The sequence below is a fragment of the Parus major genome, chromosome 4A (genome assembly GCF_001522545.3).
Source record: "Parus major isolate Abel chromosome 4A, Parus_major1.1, whole genome shotgun sequence".
In the NCBI taxonomy this organism is placed as follows: Eukaryota; Metazoa; Chordata; class Aves; order Passeriformes; family Paridae; genus Parus; species Parus major.
This window is the reverse complement of record NC_031772.1, coordinates 12,037,679-12,047,405: the sequence shown is the minus strand read 5'-3', so window position 1 is coordinate 12,047,405 and position 9,727 is coordinate 12,037,679. Positions and strand designations below refer to the sequence as shown.

The 9,727-nt window shown below is 40.9% G+C and overlaps 1 long non-coding RNA gene across 1 annotated transcript in view; it reads right to left on the bottom strand.

The window, feature by feature from the left end:
* Positions 1–3,560: 3,560 nt before the first annotated feature.
* LOC117244348 overlaps positions 3,561–9,727 on the bottom strand; it is a 9,562-nt gene continuing 3,395 nt past the window's right edge. The window contains exon 2 of the long non-coding RNA XR_004497264.1: positions 3,561–7,985. This is a non-coding gene — a long non-coding RNA (uncharacterized LOC117244348). The remainder of the gene's footprint in view (positions 7,986–9,727) is intronic.

The window sequence follows — 9,727 nt, the reverse complement described above, 5'->3', positions numbered from 1 at the left end:
GCCTGTGGGGTCAGTGTCAGAGGTGACTTTAAAATCAGAGTCCCCCTTTAATAGACCAAACAAGGGAGACAATTCTGTCGTGGTCAGTCCCATATAAGGACACAACCATGTAGAAGTCCATCAATATTTGGACATCATTCATGCAGTGTCTGCACTGAATGCAAAAATGATAATTGCACCTCCAAATGTGGGACTGTTTGTCCCAAAAATGATTTTGACCCTCAAATAATTTCAGGGAGGTTGTAGAAATGAGCAGCAGGAAACTGCTTGCAAACTTCAGAGAGGGCTAGAGCCCCATATCATCGGGAAATGCTGGCAAATTTTGCATGCCTTATGGCAAAATCTCCATTGATATCTCTGTGTGGGCTCAGCATTAATGATAGCTGGCACCAGAAAGACAAATTTCAGTCTGTCATCGGGATGCAAAGGAATTGTAAAAAACAATCCTTCAGATCCACAATGAGGACTAGCCAATCAGCAGGAAGCTTGGCAGGTGAAGGCATGCTAGCCTGCATCATCCCCATGCTTTCCATCATAGCATTAACTTTCTGGAGGTATTGCAGCAAGCCCCATTTCCCAGACTTCTTCTTGATACAGAAAACAGGAATGTCCCAGGGATTGGTTGAAACTCCAGATCACTGTGATCCGATTGTCCTTGCATCAAGTCACGGATGGTGACTAGTCTATCATGAGAGAAGACAACAGAAAATGCTGAACAAAGAGTCAGTCTCAAGTTCCTATTTGTGTTTAATGTGTCAGCATCGGGTCCATCAGCAAACCAGACAATCGTGATGCCCATGCCAGTGTCAAGAACCCACAGAAGCTAATCTGACAGCATCTCACCAAGGATGGACAGGGTGCAGACCCGTTCAGGATGATCCCTGGCTGTCAGAACAGCAGTCCAGTGACCCAGGGAGGTCCAGGGAACCCGAAGCCACCATCTCCCCGCAGCTGGTTCTCAGCTCTGCGAACATAAAACTTAAAAGGCACAAGGTGAGCAAATCCAGGTCCCACAGTGATAGGAACAGGAGGGGTGAGTGTGGAACCCATGGCAGAAATGCACCCCAGGAAATCCGAATCAACGTCCTCTAGGTGAACAATGATGCCTTGAGCAGTGGTATTCAACCACGCCACAAGAGCACTCATGCCCTCACCCACCGGACCAAAGCATTCGGAAGCACATGGAATGCCTGATACGCTCAGCTGCACAGTCATTTGACAAGAGGACAAGGTCCACAGGCCAGCCAAAGAGGCTCCAGCAGCCTGGGACCCCTGGCCTGTCAAGGCCACTGGCTCCGTCCCCGCAGCATCACCACCCAAGCCAGTGGTAAACAGCTCAGGACCTTGGTCTGCCACAGCCGCCGGAGGCGACGGGGGAGGGCCGGCCCCAGCCACAGGCTTGGGTGATGCCTAGGAACCTGAGGCGGGGGGGGTTGGAAGCAGTTCAGCGCAGCCCGCCTCCAGCGCCGGGAAGGACCGAGGCGCTGGTACAGGCACAGCCTGCGAAGCCACGGCATTGTCCTCCTCCGCTGCCAGGGAGCAGCCTGGGCTCACAGGGGGAAAACCCAGCAGCATGGGGTCTGGGCCCGGCCCGTCACCCACCGCGGGGCAGGGCACGGCCCAGCTGCAACAGGGACACAGGATAGACCCTGAGGCATCCTCCAGAGGCAGCGCCGCCCCCCATTCAAGCACCCCCGCTTCGGTCTGTGCCAGGAGGGCACACGGAAGAGGCGAGCCCGCCCCGGGCTTCCACTGCCAGGGCGCGGGCCGAGGCGGCGTTACACCCCCCGGGTCCACGGCGCCCTGGACAGCCTGCCGGCAAGGCTCCAATCCCACCTCAGGCTTACACCGCCGCGGCGCTGGCCGAGGCGGGGTCATGCCCATCGATCCCGCGGCGCCCCCGTTCAACCCGCTGGGGGCCCCAGCAATCCTGGGGGAGCCGACCTCGGGACCCGACCTCAGAAAGCCACACCTCCACCAGATCCCGAGCAGCCGGAGCACCCGGGGCTGATAACCGACCAGCAGAGACTCGATCAGGGAATCGCCTAAAGCCTCCCAAGCTGACTGCGAAAAAATCGCTTCAACCACAGGGAAAAACCCCTCAGTTCTCCCATACTCACACAATCGCTCAAAGTCAGCATACGAAACATCAATCCCTCTTTGATCATGCACTGCATGCCATATCTCCAGAACCAGGCCCTCCGTAAGAGAAAGCCCAAAACCATCCATAGCCACAGGCTAGACAGTACCCTGTAACACACGTCGGAGTTCACCAGATGTTACTGCTAAAGATCAATAGATCACACGGACACAGGTCGAGGTGTGGTGCAAGAAAGAGCAGAGTTTATTTTTCCTCCCAGGATTTATAGGCTTCTTACCATGGCCAGGGATTGGATGGTCAGGATAACACTTTCTCACTGCACTGGCCATGAGAGATGCCCATTACAAGACGTGTAACAGAAAGAATGTACATATATCTATGTTTACAGTTACTGTCCTGGGAAAGTCTTTAGAAAACTATGTTAGCAAGCTCAGAAGCTGAGTTTTCAGGGCGACAGACAGGTGGAGAGAAGACAGAAGTAGAAAGAAGAGCTGGCAGCAGAGGTCCAGTGTACTTTAGGGGCCTCGCTGGTCATAATGACTCGCTAATCACCTGCCTAATTTACCTCCTGCTAAGCTGACACTGAGCTTCAGTTGATAATGCAACTTCTCAGCACTGTGTTTTCAGAACAAGTTGTACTTGGCAGACTGCCATGGTGCCGAGTGATCCTTCTCCTGCGGGATTCAAAAGCTTCCACAAACACAACAGGTCACTTTCCACTAATGTGACATAAAAGAAAGAGATTGAAAATGTCAATGTTGACATTACCTGCCTGAATACCAGTATTCATACCAGTATGCAGAACCAAGCTCTGTTTACAATGCCAGATTTTAAAGGAACCTATGTAACTCCCTCTGTCCCCTGAGGTTCTCCTCTCCCACACACAGATTCACCACCACGCTGAACAGCTGGCTGGAGTTTGACCTGAATGGCCACAAAGTAATGAATCTGAACTATTTTTAACGAGTACACAACTAGTTTAGGATGAGAATGGCTGAATATCAAAGCTGCATTGTCCTGCTGCAGAAGCGAAACTTGATGGCTGACTATTACTTATGAATGAGAAGAATGGCATACCAAATAAATTGAGAACCTGCAAAAATTACCTAGGTTTGATTGTTAGAAAATGTGAGCACAAAACTAGGAAATAGAGAGGAAAATTGCTAAAATGAAACAGCATTCATCAGGGTTACTTTTTACAACTCAGATCACACTTCAGAAGAGGTTATGTCAAAATACATGGCGGACTACTGATTCAACTCTAGCTGGCTTACAGCTATCTGGATTAATTTCCTAAAGCTGTGCTGTGTTCATACCAAGGAGAGTAAATCCTTTATAGTAATCTTGAGAACTAGGTCAATTCACACAAAGGCAGGTAAAACCCACAATATTCAGGAAAGAATAACAATTTAAATCAGGATGGTTTTACTTCCTAAACAGACTTTTGTGAAAAACGAGATTCACTTAATAAAATATAAAAAGTTTAATATAAACAAACAAACAAACAAAAGACAATTAGGAGACAAAGGAAATAAAGGAAAGGGTTAAAATGGACGGGTGCCCTGAAGCGTTGCCAGGAACACACCTGGTATCTTGGGAGCACTCTTTTTATCCCCTCCTGCTGTGAGGGTTTAATGCATATTCAAACTTTTTCAAGAAGTATTTAGCATGTCCCCTCCCTGGTTCCGCCTATTTAGAACATGCTCTGTATGGTTTTTATTTCTGCTGTTCAGCATTATTTTTGCTGGTCATCATTATTCTTGCTGATCAGCATTATTTTGAGTTTGGTTTCCTTTCTTCTGCAAATGGTCAGTGTTGGTAACAGTCTGGGCCCCTCGTCCTGCCCTGGTGACAGCTGGGCTTCACAGCACATCCTTCCGCTGCTGCCACTGGCCTGGTCCTGGCTGCTGATAACAGCTTGGCCTTTATTGTTCTTCCGCTGATAACAGCTTGGGCCCCACTGTCTTTGCCCTCTGGGGTTTCCTTGCTTTGTACTAGGAGATTCCTTTAAGCTTAAAACTTGTTAGCAAGAAAAAAAGTACATACATAGCCAAAAAGCATTTAACATATAATATTCATCCTCTTACTTGCGAAAGCCAATATCACAATACAGATTTATAACACTTTGGAAACAGCAAAATCCTTGGTAGGCCATTCTGCAAAAACCAACATTATATTAATGCTAATTTCAGTCATGTGCTATCTATATCACATTAGTTTTATATTAATGAGTAAATGAGCTGTGAAAAGACATTAAAAAAGCACAAGAGACATACACAAGACATGCATCTGTTCACCAGACAGGTTTTTATATTTTTTAAAATTTCATTTATGTCATGCTTCTCTCATACAGTTGTATGGCACAGAGTAACTGGCTCACCACTTCCTGCTTTGTGTTTATTTCTACCCTCTTGTGTTAGTACTGGAGCTGGTTGCTTACCAATCTCCATAACTCCATGGATTATCATATTCATTCTTCTTCTATTTTCATACATTTTCTGAAACTCTAGGGCAACTGAGTATTAAAATCAATCTAGACTCTGTTTTTGAATCCTTGCAGTAAATTTAGTAATTTACTTAGTAAAAAAATTGCCTATTTGTAGGATTCCAAATCAATCAATAGGTAATCACTGTGTAATTTTTATTTTAGAAACAGTAATAGAATACTGTATCAGGTATTTTAGTGGAATGTTGGTCCTAAAAATCTTCTGAGTTTCCTATTATCTCAAATGAAGATAATGATTACTATTAAGACACTAATTGTTAAGATATTATTAATGTGTATTATTTTGATATTATATCATATACTATTCATTGAGACTCTTACCATAGTACAAATAAAGAAGATACAGTCTCCTCCTGTGCTTGTAATTCTTCATCATATTTGTGTGAAAAACTAGTCTAGTACACCAATCCAATTCACAACTAAAAATTATATTCACATTTATGTATGTATTGAGAGACCACCAGCTATTCACAACTCTTCACAGAAGTAAACATGAACACCATTTATTTCTATCTTTAGCACACCTTTTATAGGGTTCTACAGGGTTCGCGGGCTAAGCAAGTTACCATTGGCTAATACACACAGGTTTACAATTTTTCTCCTGTACACAAGGATATCGTTTTGCTTTACTCTCTCTTCTGCAGGAAGTTTTCAAGGACTTTAGCCTTTAATATCACAACTTATTCCAAAGGCTGTTTTGTGCAGACAGGCCATTACTAATATATAAAATATATCAACAATTCCCCCTTTCTCTTTTTGCACAAACCAGGCTTTGGATGTAACCCATTCTATACTTTTATGGAGACAACATAACATACAACTTAAAACTGTTATCTCAATTAACACTATAAGTAAAGTCCATCCCCCTTCTAGCACAAGAGACTTCAACCATCCAGTGATGCCCCAGCTGGCGAACCAACTTCTATTGAGGTCACTATCTTCTTTCAGGGCATGTAACCCATCCTGTAGCTGTTGTAGTTGTTTATGGATGGAAACTGAATGATCAGTAAGATCCAAGCAGCACATGCCTTCAAACTCCCCACAACCATGTCCTTGTGCTAAGAGCAAAAAGTCAATTGCAGCTCGATTTTGTAATACTCCATGCCGTACACTACTCACATCGGCTGAAAGTTCACTTAACATTGTGGATGTTAAGTTCAATTCTTTCTTAGTCTAACAAGTGAGCCCCTTTTGAATTGCTAATCTTTTCTGGGTCTCTAACATAATTACATTGTAATTAATTCAGGCTTTGCTTTGACTGTTAGATGTTTTTTATTTTATCAGCTACATTCAGCAATTGATGTAAGCTTGGATGGAACAAAATAAGTTTCCCAAGATAACAGGGTCCTTCCTCTATGTGGATTAGCAGGAATCCCATTCCATGCTCTATCTCCACAGATGAGGAAGATTGAACTAGGTAATCGCTTTGGTAATTGTCCTGTGAGATTGTACTACGAATAAAGGCTTTACTTTCAGTGTGAGTAATGAGATCAGCTATAGGGTTGACTGCAGCCCAGTGTTGCATTACTTTGTTGGAATGGCTTTTTGTCAGGAGCTCAAACATTATCCATCCACCTGAGGTATTGGTGGAACCTAACAAGTCCAATTCTTCTGGGGCCCTATGGTAATATTAAGAACTTCGGTAATTTTTGCTTGCCAACAGGCTTCAAGTTGCCTTAATGTGAAGCCAGCAGTGCAACTGCACTCTTGCAACACTGCCAATCGATTCAGTCGAGTCTCATTACTAACTAAACCTTTAAATGCTGGAGGATCCCATTCGGGGACTCCTACAAGACAGGTGCGAAAGGTTCTCCAGGTGTGGCTAGGCTCAAACACATTGACCTTTGGCCAGTTCAATGTGCCAGAGTGACCCATATGTTCTGTCGCTTTTGGATGTTAGTTAGCAGACAGTCACGACTATACATAGCAAAATTACTATAAGCAGTTTACCATGGAAATGACACCATACTTGCAGACTCACAGCTAAAACTTTAACGTTAAATGAACTTTCAAAGATGCTTACACTAGCTCTTGAAGAGGGGGGGGAATGCTTATACTTTATACTAATATAACAATTGCTATACAGGCTAAACTCTATCTTAAACTATTAGCTAACTACTTTTAACACATGTGCTCTGGTATATATGTAGTCTAAGTGTGAATGCAATTTGCTGAAAGGATAAACACACAACTACAGTCTGCTTTATATACAATTAGATGGAGTCTCTACACTCTTTTAAATCTTCTGCAGAATTTCCCTCACAAACAGACTATGATTTAACACGATTCAGTCTTGGAATGTTCACTGCTCCCGTGATGTCAGCTGGAAGCTGATCAGTGACTGAGGGCTTTGATGTTTAGGTTGTTCTTCACATCCTTCTAAATCTTAAAACAAAAGATAACTGAAAAAAAATGGTAGAGACACAACATCATAATAACAACATAAAATTTCTGTTGGCAAACTGTCTGTGTAGTGTTCAGACACAACTGTGTCCTGACAGCTCCATGATCCTGACAGCTTCTGATCCATGTCTAGAGTACCAAGGCTGTGTGGTGACTTCTCTGTTCACTGGATCTCGTGTGTTCAGAGGCACACAGTCTGGTCAGGTGGACAGGTGACCTTTTTGAACCTGTGAACAAAACACAGGCACTTCTCCCCTTGAAGTTAATGAATTACACTAATCAAATGCTTTTAGGGCATCAATTTCCCCCATTTAAAAAAAAAATAAAAAAATGAGATGTACTTCTGTCATACACATCAACATCAACACAAAACCATATACACAATGAATAAGAACTTATAGCAGTTAAAAATCAATTAAATCTTAAACATTATTAATAACATATGTAATATAAAACTACTATTTCAGAGTTTTACTAAAACTCTAAATAAACTACTAAAACACTGCACCAGCATCCCATAGTTTACAAACAAACAGAAACAAAAAAAAAATCAGTGAAGGATAGGATAACCACCTCCAAAAATGATTCTCCAAGCCCACTTCAAAATTGATCCAGCTGTCATATTAATAGGGCCAAATTGCTGAGTTAAAAAGTGACTCAAATACTGATTTGGTACAGAAAACATCTGGATCTGCTGGCAAACATTCCATCCAGGTAAAGTCAAGGCTTGGCCAGGGTCTTAGGCTTTAAACTGGAAAGATGCCTCTTAACTAATTTCTAAAACAAGGTTCTCAATAGTAGCAGCTATGAGATGCTTACAGCACAGCAAACTGTTAAAATGCATTTGTACAAAGCAAATGATCAGAAGCCTTAGATAACAGACCAATTAAACCATTCACCAGTTGATTTAATCTGAAGCCTCTCCCATGGCAGCTGACCCTCGCAATGGTACATCTTCTGAAATTTCTGGAAACACTGAAAAATAAGAAAGCTATAACAAACAAAAACTGCAGAGATTGCAACAACCAATAGAACTTCCAATAAAGTCAAGGGCGTCACAGACTGCATTCACTTCTATTCACAAGCAGGTGTTCATCAGCGTTCTATCACAGCTGTTTCAGTTGTAGTTATCTTCATCTCTCTAGGAAAATAACCATACTTTGCAGTTTGGACAAGTGTCTCTAATAATGCATAAAACAATTTAAATTAAACAATATTTAAACCTAATAAAAATTAATTATAGCAAAAGAAAATAACAAGACTTAACCTTAAAAGAATATCTAAGTTATACAACGTAAATTAAAAACATTCAAGACTAAACATAATAAAACCTGACTTTTCTTAATTCTATTAACACTTAATCTATATTAAATAAAATCATAATTTAATCTTATTCTGTTACTACAAAGAGGCAACTAAAAGTTTGATATATACCTTTTAAACACAATACAACAATAACATGGATTCACTATAAAGATTATAAAAATGTAACAAATACATCACAATTCTATGTCATCTAGCTTTGAGAATAATTCACAATAACTGCAAATGTTACTAAAAATACTTATTCATAACAGAAATTTGCCTAGTATATGCTTAAATTGGTTAGGATTTTTAAATGCAGCTTTTCTAGAGAAAAACCACAACAACACAGGATTTGGCAAGTTGCCATTCAGCTTTTGTATCACTTTTCAGAAACATCAAGTCCAATTCTTATTTGAAATCCAAAATCCAAATTGGTATATATGCAGTTATATGTGTTTTATATAACAAAAGGACTCACATTGAAATTACCTTATTAAAACTGTAGAAAAAACATGCAAATAGGTAATGTATATTTTAAGTTAACGTCTCGTACAGTACAGTTCTCTTAAGTAATTATTTTTTAAACCACAAATCTCTTCTGTAGATAACATTAATTGGAAGGTTTTCTTAGTAGCTGTAAATCATAGCATATTTTAACCTTAGGTTTTAAAGCTAATTATTGCAAGGTAACTTCTGTTAATATTCATCTTAAACACCTTTTTTTGAAAAGGGGCTTTTTTAAACTTTCAAAGAATCACAATAATTTCTCTAGTTAAACTCTAAAAACTGCAACTGCATAAATTCATAATTACTTAAAACACAAAATTAACTCTAAAAGGGTATATAAAAACATTTTGAAAAACCAATGAATCATGACTTTTTAACAAACTGGGTACTATCCCAGTGCTTTTTCTTAGAGAGGGAGCTAGGGGGTGGACTGCCCACTCTGCTGCTGCTCTCTGCTGCTGTTATTTTTCTTCACATCCCCCACGTACTCTTGCAGAGAGGAAAAAAAGAGAGAAAGAAAAAAAAAATCTCACAAAATTAACTTTAACACATATAGTTCTTTCTCTCAATTTCTTTCTCGTTGTTTGCAGATAGAGGAAAAAGGGCACAATTTTACAAAAGCAGGAGATGTTACACGAAAAGTCTCACAGGGCCAGGTGGTAAAAATGGTGAGTATTGCAGCTTATCAACTTTTAATTACAGTGATGAATTTCAAACTAGATACCATATAGTTCGTGATTTTTTGGGTTATTTTTGCTCTCTTTGAAGCTGTCTGAGTGTCGTGGTTTTAAACCAGTAACTGAAGAAATTACTTATTTCTTGTTGTGAGATATGGATTAAAACAAGAGCAAAACAGGCTTAAAACTTAAAAGGAACAAAGACAGTTTATTAACAAACTACAAGAA